General features: G+C 41.6%; 1 pseudogene; it reads right to left on the reverse strand.

The window, feature by feature from the left end:
* Window positions 1-4,820: 4,820 nt before the first annotated feature.
* LOC109071946 lies at window positions 4,821-13,021 on the reverse strand (annotated as a pseudogene).
* Window positions 13,022-18,506: the final 5,485 nt, after the last annotated feature.

The raw sequence follows: 18,506 nt of genomic DNA on the forward strand, positions 1-18,506 counted from the left end.
CGCTATTAATCCTTTCACCCTCCCAGTCATCGATGCAGCACCATCCGTGCACACATGAATACAGGACTTCCAATCCAGATTGTGCTCTGAGAAAAAGGGTGTCGATAACGTGAAACACATCTTTACCGGTAGTGCTCCCCGTTAGCTTCTTGCAGAATAGAATGTGCTCGTTAATTTCAGAAATGTCTCTGTATCGCACAAACGCAATAAGCTGGGCTTCCCCGCTAGCATCTGTTGATTCGTCCAACTGCAGCGCGAATGAACCAGACAGTTTTCACTTTTCCACTACTTGATCGACAATATCAACGGCCATGTCATCAATCCTCCGGCACACTGTGTTATTGGACAATGGTACCGTTTTCAGTGCATCAGCTGCTTTCTTATCAATCATTGTTTCTGCAAGAATTACAGCAGCAGGCAAAATTAGCTCCTCAGCAACAGTAAATGGTTTTTTGGATTTAGCCACAAGTAGCGACACAGCATATGAAGCCTCCAATGCTTTGGTTGACACTGCAGTCGCTTTTTTTAATTTTTCTTGACTTCCCTTAAATTCCGATAGTTTTCTTTGAAAAAACTCTGCTGTCTTACTGACACAGGAAAGATGCTTGGTATTTAGGTGTCATTGTAAACGGGCTGCTTTCATGCTATTATTAGAGAGCACATCCCCGCAGAGGAAACACAGCGGCTGAGGCGGTTCAGTAGATGTGGACGTAAAACTGAAAACGACATACTGTTCATGAAATTGACAGTACTTTGACTTATCAGCTTTCTTTCTTTTTTCCATTGGTTCACTTGAGCTGCCGCTAGCACTGCTGCTGTTTGGAGCAGCACGTTTTTTTAGCCATTGATCCATAGCTAGCTAGTGTTTCTGTTTTACTCAAAGCTAGACTCTCTGCCTGTTGCTATGGTTACACTACCGCCCGGCAGCGCGCGCGTGGCCACGGACAAGCGAGCTGAGAATCAGTTGGGGGGAAGGACAGGGTGACTTAACTGAATGGTTTCCATATTATAACATGATTATTATAATGTTTTGAGAATCATCCCACGTACCCCCTGGGGACTGCTCACGTACCCCTAGGGGTACACGTACCCCCGGTTGGGAAACACTGAAATAGCACACCTAGGTTCCTAACTGATGACGAAGAATTGACAGAGCAGCCATCAAGGCTTAGACAGCATTCTAGGTCATTACATGCAGAGTTTTTAGGCCCTATAATTAACACCTCTGTTTTTTTCAGAATTTAGCAGTAAGAAATTACTCGTCATCCAGTTTTTTATATCGACTATGCATTCCGTTAGTTTTTCAATTTGGTATGTTTCGGGCCACGAAGAAATATAGAGCTGAGTATCATCAGCATAACAGTGAAAGCTAGCACCGTGTTTCCTGATGATTTCACCCAAGGGTAACATGTAAATCGTGAAGAGTAACGGCCCTAGTACTGAGCCTTGCGGTACTCCATACTGCACTTGTGAACAATATGATACCTCTTCATTCACTGCTACAAATTGATGGCGGTCATATAAGTACGATTTAAACCATGCTAATGCACTTCCATTAATGCCAACAAAGTGTTCTAGCCTATGCAAAAGAATAGTGTGGTCAATAGTGTTGAAAGCAGCACTAAGATCCAATAGCACTAATAGAGAGATACAACCACGATCAGATGATAAGAGCAGGTCATTTGTAACTCTAAGGAGAGCAGTCTCAGTACTATGATACGGTCTAAATCCTGACTGGAAAGGAATGTAATTTTGAGGATACTACCTTTTCTAGTATCTTGGAAAGAAAAGGGAGATTCGAGATCGGTCTATAATTAACTAGTTCTTTGGGGTCAAGTTGTGGTTTTTTGATGAGAGGCTTAATAACAGCCAGTTTGAAGGTTTTGGGGACATACCCTAATAACAATGAGGAATTAATAATAGTAAATCTACTCACGTGGTGTACATTTTGATCTGCCCCTGCCCATTATTGTATGTAGGCAAAACTATCAGGGCTTTACGAACGAGAATTTTGGAACATTTGAGTGCAATCAGGGGATGTGATGCAACTTCGTCTGTTTCCCAACATTTTCAACTAGCTAAGCATGCAATTTCTGACCTGAAATTTCTGGGCATTGAAAGAGTTTTGCCTAAAAGAAGAGGTGGTGATGTAGATAAAAAACTGCTACAGAGAGAATCTTTTTGGATTTTTGAACTCAACAGCCTTTTCCCGAAAGGGATGAATGAAGAGATAAACTATTCATGTTTTCTGTAAATGCCTTTATTCTTTTCTAGAGACTAATATTTTTAACTTTTCTATTAAAAGAATTGTGTTTTTACTTGTTCTCTGGGCCAGGGCTGAAGCCCCTCCCTTTGCACCTGTTTCTTGTTTCCTGATTATCTATCGGGTATTAATTGACTGCATGTCTGTTGTTGATTCATTATGAGCATTGAGAATAGCTGGATGGCTGAAACGTCTGCTCTTGCTCTAATAAAATGACTGATTCTTTTTGTTAAAAACTTTGTTTAGTTTTTCAGAGTGTGAACCATCTACAGTCTCTTCAACATTTTACTGGTTTTCACGCACCTGGACTTACAACTAGCCTTCATCTGAGCGCAACAATATTCCCTTGTCCTCTTTTTTTTGACTGTTCACGTTTTTTTTTTAAATTTGCCTAATATTAGATTAGAGTGTAGCACATCTAGTTCACCTAGACCAACTACATTAACATTGTCTTATCCAATAACATGCTAAAACTATAAGTTGTCTATGACTGAAATAAATGTAAACATAAACATTTCTAGCTTTTTCCAATACTTTAATTGGTATGTTTTTAATAACAGGATTCAAAAAATCAAACATGTCTGCATTTTTTTTTCATGACTGAGCTATGCATAAATGCAATCACTTAAAAATATCTGGATGCAACAGAAGAATAATTTTCATCCTATGTTTCACAGATTAACTCTCCTGATGACAGTGGTGTGTTGGTAGGCAACTGGTCAGGTACATATGATGAAGGCACGGCCCCCACATTCTTCTCTGGGGTCACCACCACAAGTATGAGTATGCATTTGAGAATGAGTAAGAACACATTCTTTTTCCTTGAGCATAACATTTTCAGTAATGAGGTGTTTAGGGATTCCAACATTCAGCTTCACAAAAAACGGGTTTAAACATACAAACGTCTCTGTCTACAGGACCTTCCATTTGTGAAATGACTGCTGGATGAATTAAGAAGAAAGCAATTGGTCGCTGTATCAGCACTAAAGCAGTTGGCTCTGATGAACGTGAGGACATCACAAACCTCTACAAACACCCAGAAGGTAAAAAAAACATCATGAGGGAGGAAATTTAGACATTCACAAGTTTCTTAACACATCTGTGATCCTGGGGCCAGTTGCATAAACATAGCCACTATGTTAAGACTGTGCCTTAAGAACTAAATTGACCAACTCGCAGTTAGCCAAGAGGTCTTACTTTTCTGAGTCAAAGTGGGCCAATCAACCTTTTTGAAACTGACTAAAATGTTACGACAAGACTTGAAGAATACAAATTAGACCACTAACTATTTTTAAGACTAGTCTAAGCAGTTTATGCAACCGGCCCATGAGGAAAAGTAGTAAAATATTACTCCAGTAAAAGTACTTCTTGTAGATTCTTACTTGACTAAAAGTATGAAAGTACTTGATTTTTAACATACTTAGAAATTAATAATTCAGTGAGTTGTTACCTGGAGGAGATCAGATCACTGAATCAATGAGTTGCTGACTCGATAACAGCTGCAATCTCTTCAGTCCAAAAAGTAATTATGAATTAATATATATATATATATATATATATATATATTTATATAATTATATATATATATTTATATACACACAGTTGTGTGAAAAAGTGTTGGCACCTTCCTGATTTCTTATTATTTTGCATGTTTGTGACACTTTAATGTTTCAGATCATCATACAAATTTAAATATTAGTCAAAGCTAACACACGTGAACACAACATGCAGTTTTTTTTAAGGTTTTTAAGGTTTTTATTATTAAGGGAAAACAAAATCCAAAACTACATGGCCCTGTGTGAAGAAGTTTTTGCCCCCCTGTTAAAACTGTGGTTTATCACACCTGAGTTCAATTTCTCTAGCCACACCTAGGCCTGATTAATGCCACATCTGTTCGCAATCAAGAAATCTCTTAAATAGAACCTGCCTGACAAAGTGAAGTAGACCAAAAGATCCTCAAAAGCTAGACATCATGCCGAGATCCATGATGGAACAGTGAAAAACATGGAACAGTGGAGAACCTTCCCAGGATTGGCCGGCTGACCAAAATGACCCCAAGAGCACAGGGACGACTCATCCAAGAGGTCACAAAAGACCCCACAACATCATCCAAAGAAATGCAGGCCTCACTTACCTCAGTTAAAGTCAGTGTTCATGACTCCACCATAAGAAAGAGACTGGGCAAAAATGGTCTGCATGGCAGAGTTCCAAGACGAAAACCAGTGCTGAGCAAAAAGAACATAAAGGCTTGTCTCAGTTTTGCCAGAAAACATCTTGATGATCCCCATGACTTTTGGGAAAATACTCTGTGGACTGACGAGACAAAAGTTTAACTTTTTGGAAGGTGTGTGTCCCATTACGTCTGGCATAAAAGTAACTCCGCATTTCAGGACCTGGAAGACTTGCTGTGATCACTGGAACCATGAATTCTGCTGTTTACCAAAAAATCCTGAAGGAGAATGTCCGGCCATCTGTTTGGGACCTCAAGCTGAAGCGAACTTGGGTTGTGCAGCAAGACAGTGATCCAAAACACAACAGCAATTCCACCTCTGAATGGCTAAAGAAAAAGTTCCAGTTCACAGCACCAGGTTTTTCTTGGTCGGCCCCTTTTCCTCCTCCCTTGGTGTTTTCAGGTCAGGTCTTGCTTTGTGGTACTGTCTGCAGGCCTGCAAAGGGTATGTCTAATCCACCTCCAACATCTTTGAAGGATGTCATCCACTGGTTGCTGTTTCATTGGTTGCCACAGCTTCTCGTTACTGATCTAGTTTGGCCAACAGATTTTGAGGATCCTTCTGAGGCAGGTGTTAATGAAAACTCTGATTTGTATTCTCACATCTGCATCTGTTCCCCCATGCCTGTCAATTATGCTGTCAAGGTAGGGATCCACTTCCTCTAACACTTCCTTTCCCAGCGTTATGGGTGTTTTCTTGGTTGTGTTAATCTTTAACACATTGCTTTTCTCTCTATTGATGTTGAGGCCCAAGCTTGCTGAAGTATCCACAACAATGTTTGTCTTTTCCTGCATCTGTTGTTGGGTGTGAGAGAGAAGGACCAGGTCATCAGCAAAATCAAGGTCATCCAATCGTGTCCACTGGATGCCATTTTGCTTCTGGGCTGTGGATGTCTTCATGACCCAGACTATTACCAGTAGAAACAGGAAGGGTGATAATAAACATCCTTGCCTCACTCCCATTTTTACTGTAAAGGCATCTGTGAGTTGTCTGCATCTGTAAGATGTTTGTGATCTTATAGTGTCTCGGTAGCTTCCAGAGGGTCTGTATATCCACACTACCAAATGGCTTCTTGTAGTCAATGAAGTTAATGTAGATATTTGAGTTTCACTCCAACGACTGCTCCAAGATGATGCATAATGTTGGGATCTGATCAGTGCATGACCTTCCCTTGCGAAAACCAGCATGTTGGTCTTGAAGTTTGGTTGGTCTTGTGTCTATTACATATTTTATCCTGTTTAGCAAGATCCGGTTGAACACTTTTCCTGGGATTGACAGAAGTGTTATTCCTCTGTGATTTGAGCAACAACTCAGATCACCTTTTATTGGCGCCTTAATGAGATATCCTTCCTTCCACTCTGTTGACACTTTTTCCTCTTCCCAGATCTTACTGAAGAGGGGATGGAGCAGCTCCACACTGGCTTCTACATCAGTCTTCAGTGCCTCTGCTGGCATACTGTCTGGATTCTTTAAGCTGTTAGCCTGCACCCAGACGCTGGCGTCCTCAACTCGCCTTGTCTGCCCGTGTCAATATTTATGAATAGATTAAATTAAACAGGATAAATTTAATCTTGACAAACTATATCGTTATAAAGATCTAAGTCTCAAGCATCGACGACAGATTGCTGTTTTTCAATGGAAAGCTTATAAAAATGTATTTGCTAAATTTGTGTAAGCAGTACACATCAAAACATGAAGAATGAAAACGCAGTACATACCAGATTCGTTGTAATAACGAGTCATAAACACATCCACAGCTGTAAATCCTGGTTTAGTTAGAAAGGTGAGGGTCCACTGAACGACATCTCATGGAGCACGTTTAATCCAATGAAGTAATAACGTTGTAATATGGATGATATTTCCTTTGTTTACATTTCAGTTCTTCAGGGACAGAATTGTTTGAATTAAATTAAATTAAATTTATGCATTTAGCAGACGCTTTTATCCAAAGCGACTTACAGTGCATTCAGGCTATAAATTTTTTACCTATCATGTGTTCCCGGGGAATCGAACCCCCAACCTTGCACTTGTCAACGCAGTGCTCTACCACTTGAGCTACAGGAGCATAACGGACACTGTTTGTGTCCGTTATGGAATAACTCACGCTCAGAAACTGCGCCTTGGTAATAAAAAAATGGCATGGTTTTGTAGTGTACAGTGTTACAAACAGAATGAGATGATCCACCAAAAAAAAAAAAAGTGAAAGATAGGCGGAAGATTGTTTATTTGAATTCTGGTGCTCTCTCGTGACGGCTCGTGACGTGCGCTCTGACGCACCTGTCATCTGATGGAGGCGGAACTTAGCGATCATCTTTTTTTTTATTTTTTAACATTTAACATTTTATATATGTGTGAGTGTGTTTTATGTTGAAAGTGCCTGTTTCTGCATGATTACCATCTGTTTGAGTGTAAATCAGCCCGCTATTACTGTGTAATCATGGCTATCAATGTGAACGCCATATATATGAATAGAGTGATTTATTGACTTTATGGTGCATTTATATGATTACCATCTCTATAACTGGCCATCAGCACATCAGCATGTATTTTCATTGTAAATGCTGCATTTCTAGCAATCTCAGGATGTTCTGTAATTGGCATACAAAGTAAAATCTTTTTTATTTTTCTTACGCAAATTATTCGTATTGTATTTTTCTAGTGCTCAAATAAATCACTTATTTGATGTTTAAGTTTCTGTCTAGTGTTTTATAATTGAAAAAAATATGCAGTGGTATGTTTAATGACTAAAATAGTTTGTAGAACCCTTCAGTACAGTTAAAGGTAAATATTTTGTATATTTGTGGGGGGGGGGGGGGTGAACAAGGAGATACCATGTTTTTCATGGTATCTCCTTCAGATTTGAAATAGAAACTCATGAGACATGTGATTTTCAACCCATTACTTTTCTAGATTGCTCCAGGACTGATTTCATGTTTTTTTATATCAAATAAAAAAAAATTCAGTGTGGTAAAAAAAAAAATCAAGGCACTTCAGTGTCTATAACTTTTAATATTTTTGAGCATTATCAACTCTGGTTGAACAAAAGTACAGCCCACAGGGCCTTCTTTCCAAAGACTAAAAATTTATTTTTGTAAAAAAATGAAGTAAGGAACTGTTACAATTTTAAGTTAGGTAGGGCACTTTCAGCTGTGAGTCCCATAATGGGGGGTGCCGGCTAACAGGTTAACTGCTTAATTGCATGTCGAATTTCATGCTTCCTGGGTGCACTGCAGTCAATTAGTATTTCAATGGAGGATGTACGGTGAGGATGGGAGGATGGCCTTTTCAGCAGCTCTTCAAAATACTTCACCCATTTAAACTTTTACTCTTCTTCATCTGGTATCATTCTGCCATCTTCATCTTTTATTGGTCTCTCTAGATTGGTGAATTTTCCAGAAAGTTTCTTGATCTTAGAGTACAGGCCTAGTGTGTTGCCGTAGTGTGTTGCTGCTACTGCTTCTGTTGCCAGGATCTCTTATGTAATTCCTTCTACCTGCCTTGATGCTGCACTTAACTTTCTTGTTTGCCTCTATGTACAGTCGTGGCCAAAAGTTTTGAGAATTACATAAAGTGAAAGTGAAAAAAAGTGAAAGTGACGTGACATTCAGCCAAGTATGGTGACCCATACTCAGAATTCGTGCTCTGCATTTAACCCATCCGAAGTGCACACACACAGAGCAGTGAACACACACACACACACTGTGAACACACACCCGGAGCAGTGGGCAGCCATTTTATGCTGCGGCGCCCGGGGAGCAGTTGGGGGCTCGGTGCCTTGCTCAAGGGCACCTAAGTCATGGTATTGAAGGTGGAGAGAGAACTGTACATGCACTCCCCCCACCCACAATTCCTGCCGGCCCGAGACTCGAACTCACAACCCTTCGATTGGGAGTCCGACTCTCTAACCATTAGGCCACGACTTCCCACATAAATATTAGTTTTCAATAAGTTTGCTGCTAAACTGCTTTTAGATCTTTGTTTCAGTTGTTTATGTGATGTACTGATATATAATTACAAGCACTTCATACGTTTCAAAGGCTTTTATCGACAATTACATGACATTTATGCAAAGAGTCAGTATTTGCAGTGTTGGCCCTTCTTTTTCAGGACATCTGCAATTCGACTGGGCATGCTCTCAATCAACTTCTGGGCCAAATCCTGACTGATAGCAACCCATTCTTTCATAATAACTTCTTGGAGTTTGTCAGAATTAGTGGGTTTTTGTTTGTCCACCTGCCTCTTGAGGATTGACCACAAGTTCTCAATGGGATTAAGATCTGGGGAGTTTCCAGGCCATGGACCCAAAATTTCAACATTCTGGTCCCCGAGCCACTTAGTTATCACTTTTGCCTTATGGCACGGTGCGCCATCGTGCTGGAAAATGCATTGTTCTTCACCAAACTGTTGTTGGGTTGTTGGAAGAAGTTGCTGTTGGAGGGTGTTTCGGTACCATTCTTTATTCATGGCTGTGTTTTTGGGCAGAATTGTGAGTGAGCCCACTCCCTTGGATGAGAAGCAACCCCACACATGAATGGTGTCAGGATGCTTTACTGTTGGCATGACACAGGACTGATGGTAGCGCTCACCTTTTCTTCTCTGGACAAGCCTTTTTCCAGATGCCCCAAACAATCAGAAAGGGGCTTCATTGGAGAATATGACTCAGAAGTCCATTCACTATACTTTCTGCAGAAGATCAATCTGTCCCTGATGTTTTTTTTGGAGAGAACTGGCTTCTTTGCTGCCCTTCTTGACACCAGGCCATCTTCCAAAAGTCTTCGCCTCACTGTGCGTGCAGATGTGCTCACACCTGCCTGCTGCCATTCCTGAGCAAGCTCTGCACTGGTGGCACTTCGATCCCGCAGCTGAATCCTCTTTAGGAGACGATCCTGTCGCTTGCTGGACTTTCTTGGATGCCCTGAAGCCTTCTTTACAAGAATTGAACCTCTTTCCTTGAAGTTCTTGATGAACCTATAAATTGTTGATTTAGGTGCAATCTTAGTAGCCACAATATCCTTGCCTGTGAAGCCATTTTTATGCAACGCAATGATGGCTGCACGCGTTTCTTTGCAGGTCACCATGGTTAACAATGGAAGAACAATGATTTCAAGCATCACCCTCCTTTTAACATGTCAAGTCTGCCATTCTAACCCAATCAGCCTGACATAATGATCTCCAGCCTTGTGCTCGTCAACATTCTCACCTGAGTTAACAAGATGATTACTGAAATGATCTCAGTAGGTCCTTTAATGACAGCAATGAAATGCAGTGGAAAGGTTTTTTTTGGGATTAAGTTAATTTTCATGGCAAAGAAGGACTATGCAATTACTATTACATGCCTCCCTAGTCTAGGGACAGTGAGGTGGTAACAAGGACATTTATGAATGAAACCAGGCCAAAATAAAAATTCTAACTTAGGGAGGGGTACTTTCTAAACTCACAAAACAAAGTTCAAAATAGACAACAAAAGTAATACCTTACTCCCTCTCTAGCCAAAAACAGGAAAAAACATGAACATTAAAAATGGTCATGAACTGAGAAATCAAAATTCCTTTGATCTTTTGACAGGTCCTTGTTCTATAAAACCTTCATGTATGTTTTAGAACTCAAAACTTTCTTGTTAGTCTAAAAACAGCTTATATTGAAGCTTGTGGAATGTGCCACTTTATGATGTTATAGTGTTGATAAACACCTCCTCCACAGAAGAAGACCAATGCCTGCTTCAACATCACTGCCTGTTTAGCCCCGCCCACCAATTCACACATGTAGTGTAAATAACGAGAGAGGCAAACAGGTCTTTGCAGAAATCAAACCATAAAGATGCTCCACAGACAACAACACGCTGTGCAGTGCTAAGCTATGGAAAAACACAGTCTCTGCATCGCCTTCCTTCTGATCTCAACATTAGGAAATAGTGGATGAACTTTAAGAAGTTCCAGACCACTTCAGTAAGAACTTTGTCCTTTGTTAACTTCAGTTCAGGGGAGAGGAGGGGGGGGGGGGGGAGAAAAAAACACAACAATTCTTCAATAATAAATATTTTCTAAGAAGGCAGAAGTATTATATAATGCTGAAATATAACAAAATAAATAAAAGTAATTACACCTTGAGATGTAACACTATATAATACTTTAAATATATGAGATCAAATACAGCTGGATTTTGCATAATGTAGTACAATAACCACGTGCACGTTTTAAATAGGATAATTCAATAATTAAAAATATTCTTTATTTTTCTTCATAAACAAAAATGTCTGTATCAGCTCATGTTGCTTTAACATTGTTTTTTATCTTTTTATAAATGTTTTAGAATATAAATTTCCAGATATTTTGATCATTTGTGACATTTAAGTCGTAACAACCATGTTGTTTGTGTTCTTAGTCAGAAATCTGACATCCAACAAAGAGCCAAAAGACTTAATTTCATTTCATATGACACTTTCTTATGTGTTTCTAAATCACATAATATGTGGAATAGGCAATACTTGCATTATATGTAGACATATATTTAGATATATTTAAAATTTGTTTCATAGGTATTATCTCATATTTCATAGGACTATTATTTGCTGGGACTTATTATTTGTTAGCAGTAATAATTTTGATTTATTGAATTTTTTAGTGAATCCATTCACTAAAAAGTATCACACAAATTCATGCAGTGTATAAAAAACAAACCAATGGCTCGGCAGCAGAGCAGAGCAATGCCCATAGAGAAGTTAACAATAACCCAAGGCTAAGATGGGCTTTACTCCCTGAGGTCACACCCGGCCTGGTTAATTGTTCTAGAGTACTTATGCAACTTCGTCACCCCAGGGGTTGATAGCTGACAAGTAAACTAATACCAGAGAGCTTGAGCGCGATACAGTCAAGGGCTCTCTGTCAGAATCTCTGTTTGCGCAGCGCGTGTCTCTTCAAGCGGAAAGGACCCTGGCCTGCAAGGCTGGGACTTCCAGGTTGTAAAACCTAGTGAATGTGGTCGGCGGCCTCACAAATATCCACCACTGGACCACACCCAAGATGAAGCGATGTCTCTGATGGAATGGGCCTGTACTCCGATGGGACATTAAAGGCCCAAGGAAGAGTACACTAGCGTGATAGGGTCTACTATCCATCTAGAGAGTCTTTGCTTTATGATGGGATGCCCTTTGGTGCAGAGATGTTCCGACGGTCTAAAAGGGGTGGAATGCTCAATGTAAATTCTTAGAGCTCTAACAGGGCAAAGCAGAGATAAATCTCCATCCTCTTCAGTTGCTATAGCCGCTACATAAACCTTGAGATTGGATGGGGAGCATCCCTTATCCAGCAGCACTTGCAGAAATGACAACACCTCTGACAGATCGGAAGTCAAAGGGTCCTTGCCGCAGTTTAGACACCAAGCAGAGAAAATAGACCACTAAAGGGCATAGAGGCGTCTCGTAGATGGGGCTCTAGCCTCAGATATTGTGTTTAAAACTCACTCTGGAAGGCTTGAAGGCTCCTGTCGAGTGGCCAGAGATGTAGGGCCCACAGGTCAGGCCAAGGGTGCCATATTGAGATCTCGTCTCAAAGGAATGGGCCAAGGGGCTACTACCAACAGCTGAGTCAGCTCTGACAGCCACAGCTGGTTCTTCCAGAGAGGGGCCACCAGGAGAACCTTGTGTTTTTGTTCCCTGATTCGCCTGATAACCTGTGGGATCAGAGCGATCGAGGGAAATGCATGAAGAAGGCAGTTGGGCCAGTCATGGGCCAATGCTTTCCTGGTCTTAGAATAGTAAATTGGGCAGTGAGAGTTGTCTTCTGAGGTGAAGAGGCCTCGGCCTCACCGAAGATCTCCCAGATTCTCTGAACCATCCACGGAGCATCTGGAGCGTCCACTCCTCTGAGGGGACATTGCTCCTTGATAACATGTCAGCTTCTTGATTCAATTTACCTGGTATATGCACCTTTCTCAGTGAGCACAGTTTGAGCTGAGCCCATTTCAGAAGGCACTCTACCAGAATGAAGAGATGCTTCAAGGAGAGGCCTCCTTGGTGATTTATGTAGTACACAACTTACATGTTGTCTGATCGGATTAGCGCATGGTGTCCCTTTAGGGCTGGTAGGAAGACCTGACAGGCCCGACACACTGTTAGCATCTCCAGGCAGTTGATGTGGAAGCCTTTCTCCACCTTCGGCCAGTGGTCAAAAGTCGGTATGCCCTCGCACAGTGCCCCCAACCTGAGTTGAAGGCATCTGTCATGACAATTTTTCTCCTGCAAACAATTCCCATGGCCACGCCCTGTTCCATCCAGTGAGAGTTCTTCCAGGGGCCCAGGGCTGTTATACAGGCATAATTCACCCTGACATGCAGGCGACCGTGATGCCACGCATGGGATGGAACTGTGAAGGGGACGCATATGACGCAGACCCAGCTGTAGCGCTGGCGATGCTGCAGCCATGAGGCCCAACATCCTCTGAAACGTTTTGAGAGGATGAATGGTACCGATCTTGAAGGTGGCCGCCAGTCTCCGTATAGCCAGAGCCCGTTCCGGTGTGACAGCTCTCATTTAAACGGAGTCAAAAATTGTTCCCAGGAACAATACTCGCTGGCTGGGGAACACTGTGCTCTTGGCGAAATTGACCCTGAGTCCCAGGCACTCTAGGTGGCTAAGGAGGAGGGTCCTGTGTTGAACTAATTCTGCCTCCGACTGGGCCAAAATGTGCCAGGTGAGGTAGTTGAGAATGCATCTCAGAATCAGTCTCAGAGGAGAGAGAGCTGCGTCCATGCACTTTGTAAAAGTACGGGAGGCCAGAGACAGCCCGAAGGGAAGGACCGTGTATTAATAAGTCACTCCCTCGAAGGTGAATCTCAAGAAATGCCTCGTGCCTTCGTCATTGAATTCAGAGATGTCATCATTCAGCTTGGTTCAGTTTAAATAGTATCTGTGCAATCAAGTCGACAATACCGCTGGAAGTGTCCCTAAGCAAGCCAGAGGCAACAGCGGCAAGGAACCAAAACTTCATTGGTGACAGAATGGAGAAAAAACCTTTAGTCGGGGGGCCAGTTTTCCTCTGGCCAGATGAAACCAGAAGTTCAATTCCAGGCTGCAGCAAAGTCACATTGTGTAGAGGACTCAATTGGTTTCTATGGTCTTGTAATGGTGGCCGTCTGAGACATGGTCTTTACAGGGTATCAGCCGCCCGCAATTGATTTTGATATTCTAGGTATTATCAAATTGCCAGAGTTCTGAGAACGCAGCGGACATGGAGGACTATAATGTAACAAGAGCTTGTTCAGACACTGAGGTGCTAAACCATTCAGGGCTTTATAAGTAATAAGCAATATTTTAAAATCTATATGATGTTTAATAGGTAGCCAGTGCAGTATTGACAGAACCGGACTAATATGGTCATATTTCCTGGTTCTGGTAAGAACTCTAGCTGCTGCATTTTGGACCAGCTGGAGTTTGTTTATTAACCGTGCAGAACAACCACCCAATAAAACATTACAATAATATAACCTTGAGGTCATAAACGCATGGATTAACATTTCTCCATTTGACATTGAGAGCATAGGTCATAATTTAGATATATTTTTGAGATGGAAAAATGCAGTTTTACAAATGCTAGAAACGTGGCTTTCTAAGGAAAGATTGCTATCAAATAGCACACCTAGGTTCCTAACTGATGACGAAGAATTGACAGAGCAGCAATCAAGTCTTAGACAGTGTTCTAGGTTATTACAGGAGTAGAGTTTTTAGGTCCTATAATTAACTGTTTTTTTTTTTTGTTTGTTTGTTTTTTTTTTTTTCAGAATTTAGCAGTAAGAAATTACTTGTCATCCAGTTTTTTATATCGACTATGCATTCTGCAAGTTTTTCAAATTGGTATGTTTAGCCGGCAGAAATATAGAGCTGAGTATCATCAGCATAACAGTAAAAGCTAACACTGTGTTTCCTGATGATATATCCCAAGGGTAACATGTTAAGCGTGAAGAGTAATGGCCCTAGTACTGAGCCTTGAAGTACTCCATACTGCACTTGTGATCGATATGATACCTCTTCACTCACTGCTACTAATTGATGGCAGTCATAAAGTATGATTTGAACCATGCTATTGCACTTCCATTAATGCCAACAAAGTTTTCTAGTCAATTCAAAAGAATGTTATGGTCAATAATGTTGAACGTAGTGCTAAGATCCAATAGCACTAATAGAGAGAAACAACCACAATCAAATGATAAGAGCAGGTCATTTGTAACTCTAATTAGAGCAGTCTCAGTACTATGATACGGTCTAAATCCTGACTGGAAATCCTCACAGATACCATTTTTCTCTAAGAAGGAATATAATTGTGAGGATACTACCTTTTCTAGTATCTTGGACAGAAAAGGGAGATTCGATATCGGTCTGTAATTAACTAGTTCTTTGGGGTCAAGTTGTGTTTTTTTGATGACCGGCTTAATAACAGCCAGTTTGAAGGTTTTGAGGACATATCCTAACGACAATGATGAATTAATAGTCGTCAGAAGAGGATCTATGACTTCTGGAAGCACCTCTTTTAGGAGCTTAGATTAAATGGAGTATCACATACATATTGCTGGTTTAGATGATTTAACAAGTTTATACAATTCTTCCTCTTCTATAGTAGAGAATGACTGGAATTGTTCCTCAGGCGATCTATAGCACACTATCTGATGCGATACTGTAGCTGACGGCTGCACGGTTACAATTTTATCTCTAAAAGTATCGATCTTGGAAGTAAAGTAGTTCATAAAGTCATTACTGCTGTGCTGTCGGGAAATGTCATCACCTGTTGATGCTTTATTTTTTGTTAATTTCGCCACTGTATTGAATAAATACCACGGGTTATGTTTGTTTTCTTCTAAAAGAGACGAAAAGTAATAGAATCTAGCAGTTTTTAATGCTTTTCTGTAGGATAGGGTACTTTCCTGCCATGCAACAGGAAATACCTCTAGATTTGTTTTTCTCCATCTGCGCTCCATTTTTTCAGGCTGCTCTCTTTAGGGTGCACGTGTGCTCATTATATCACAGTGTCAGACTTTTTTCCTTAATCTTCCTTAAGCGTAAAGGAGCAATTGTATCTAAAATGCTAGAAAAGAATCTAGTGTAGACGTTTAGTTTAGTGGGGAAGGTCCCAAGGTTGCCAGATTAGCATAAAAAAATTAATAAATATAAGCCAAACATCAATTCAAAGCTACGCGGAAAACTGCAGACTTAGAAATAATGTAAGACTTGGCGACACTGGAAGGTCCTGGCAGGTCACAGGCTGGATTTTTGCAGGAACAAAAAGGGTTCAGTGAATCTGAAAATGCACACACTGGAAAAACTGCTACATACAACAACTTCCTACCTGGGGACCTTGATATAAATGTAGCGGAGTAAAAAATATGATATTTGTCTTTCAAATGTAGTGAAGCTGAAGTAGCAAGTTTCCAGAAAAAAATAATACTCAAGTAAAGTACAGATACTCAAAACATGTACTTTTAAGTACAGTAAATGTACTTCGTTACTGTCCACCTCTGGAGAAAAGGTACATAAAAAAAACAAGGGACAGCCCACTCCTTACAAATTCCCTTCAGAAGTATATTTACTACATTGTTTGTCTGACTGTCACACAAGTTACACAGCAACTGGGTCTGGGAATAGAAACACAAAGGAAAATGTAAAACGAGTCAAGTTGTCTCCCCTCTCTTTCTCTTCGTTAGTTGCGGACCGCTTATCTCTTGATGCTAATCAGCAGCCCAGAAATCAGCAGCAGGTGAAAAAAAAAAAACAGAAACAAACAACACCAGAATGCAGAAACAAATTAAAATAATCATGCGACACAGGACGTAACATCCCCACAAGTAAGTTTCCTGTACCACTAATGCCCAATGCATTAGCCGCTGATTTGTATTTCGGATCCGTGACAAAAACAGCAACAGATTATGGTCCGTATATAAGTTCCCACTTATTTGTTGGTATAGGGAATTCTAGGATGGCGGAAACCTTTGCTTCGACAGGTTTTACCGATCCTCTGCCTAACTTTTTCCCCAAAGTATGTTACTTTGGCCTTAGCAAACTCACACTTTGCCAAATTCTGCCTAAGTGAACCATCATCTAAATGAGTGAAGATGGTTTTGAGAGTTTTTATATGATCTTCCCAGCAACTTGAGTACACCAACACATCATCTAAATAAGCATCACATTTTGCACCCCAGACAGAACCTTTTTCATAAGTCATTGGAAAGTAGCCAGTGCATTTCCATCCCGAACGGTAAGACGCTATATTGTCTGAGGTAACAAATGCAGAGATCTCCGAACCATGGGGGTGTGGGGGGGGGGGGGGTCAAAAGCACCTGCCAATAATCCTTTAGAAGATCCAACTTGGTTATGAAGGCAGCAGACCTCACCCTATCCACACAATCCTCTATATGAGGAAGAGGAAAAGAGTCAGCCTTTGTTAGACTATTAACACGTCAGTAATCTGTACAAAAAGAATGTGTGTAATCAGGTTTAGGCACCAACAAAGAGAACTCCATGGGCTTTGACTTGGCACCGCTAAACCATTTTGTAGTAGATAGTTGTTACAGTGTCTGGTTTGTGTTTCCTGGGTAACCACTAGATGAACTACATTCCCCATGATCCCTGTCTCCTCATTGCACTCAGCTGTCCCTGGTCATTAATCATTGCACTCAGCCAATTCCCCATTAGTATTGTCATTTCCCTGTGTATTTATACCTTGTCTGTTTTAGTATGTGTTACGGACTCCTTGTATTTATCACGCCACTTCGGAGTTCTGTTCTTGCCCGTTTGTTTTGTGCCTGTTGATTCTTGATTGTCACTTTGGTTTTGACCCCTGCCTGGACTGGATGTGATGTAACGGTTTTCCCTTATTAAAAGACTTACTGCTATTGGATCTACCTGTCCTCTGTTCTTGTGTGTGGATCGTGACAGAAGGACTCCGTCCCACAAAAGATCCAGCGGTATGTTTTTTGAGGTTTCTCCCCCAGCCATCGAGCAGGAGAGAAAAATTGGTTTTGAGGGAATCTGCCTGGTTGTTTTTCGTGGGACCCGGGGAGGTCGCAGAGGAGTGAGTGGTAGAGAGGAGGTCCGGCATCGCTCTCCACCATGGCCCCCCTTCGACCCTGGGCTCGAGAGGGACGGATCGGAGCCGCCGTCTCGCCATCATGGACGGAGAAGGGGGAGGACGCACACATCTGTTGATCCACAGTACAGGATGGCCGCTAGCCCAGTGCCACTGTACAAGGTGGCCGCCAACCCAGAGCCACTGCACAAGGTGGCTGCTAGCCCAGAGCCACTGCGGAAGGTGGCGGCCACAGGTGACTTTCCAGAGGCGAGTCAGGTCCCCGTTGACTTTCCAGAGGCGAGTCAGGTCCCCGTTGACTTTCCAGAGGCGAGTCAGGTCCCTGTTGACTTTCCAGAGGCGAGTCAGGTCCCCGTTGACTTTCCAGAGGACCCTCCAGAGTCAGGTCAAGTCACTGCTGATCCTCCAGAGTCAGGTCAAGTCACTGCTGATCCTCCAGAGTCAGGTCAAGTCACTGCTGATCCTCCAGAGTCAGGTCAAGTCACTGCTGATCCTCCAGAGTCAGGTCAAGTCACTGCTGATCCTCCAGAGTCAGGTCAAGTCACTACTAACACCCAAAAGTCAAGTAAAACAACAGGTAAACTTCATGAGTCAAGTCACGTCCCCGTTGATTTCCCAGAGTCTAGTCAGGTTACCGTTGATCAGGTCCCTGTTGATTTCCCAGAATTTAGTCAGTTCACCGTTGACCGTCCAGATTCAGGTCAAGTCACCATTAACCTCCCAGAGTTTATTCAAGTCACCATTGATCTTCATGTGCAAAGGCAAGTCACCAGTGTTCTTTATGGGCAAAGTCAATTCCAGAGTGTTGTTTATTGGCAGTTTAAAGTCAGGGGTTATGTTAATTGGCAGATGAAATTCATGGTTGATCTTCATGAGCAAATGCAAGTCATCATTGATCCTCATGAGCAGAGTCAGGTCACCAATGATCCTCATGAGCAGAGT

This window comes from Cyprinus carpio, chromosome A23, assembly GCF_018340385.1.
Source record: "Cyprinus carpio isolate SPL01 chromosome A23, ASM1834038v1, whole genome shotgun sequence".
In the NCBI taxonomy this organism is placed as follows: Eukaryota; Metazoa; Chordata; class Actinopteri; order Cypriniformes; family Cyprinidae; genus Cyprinus; species Cyprinus carpio.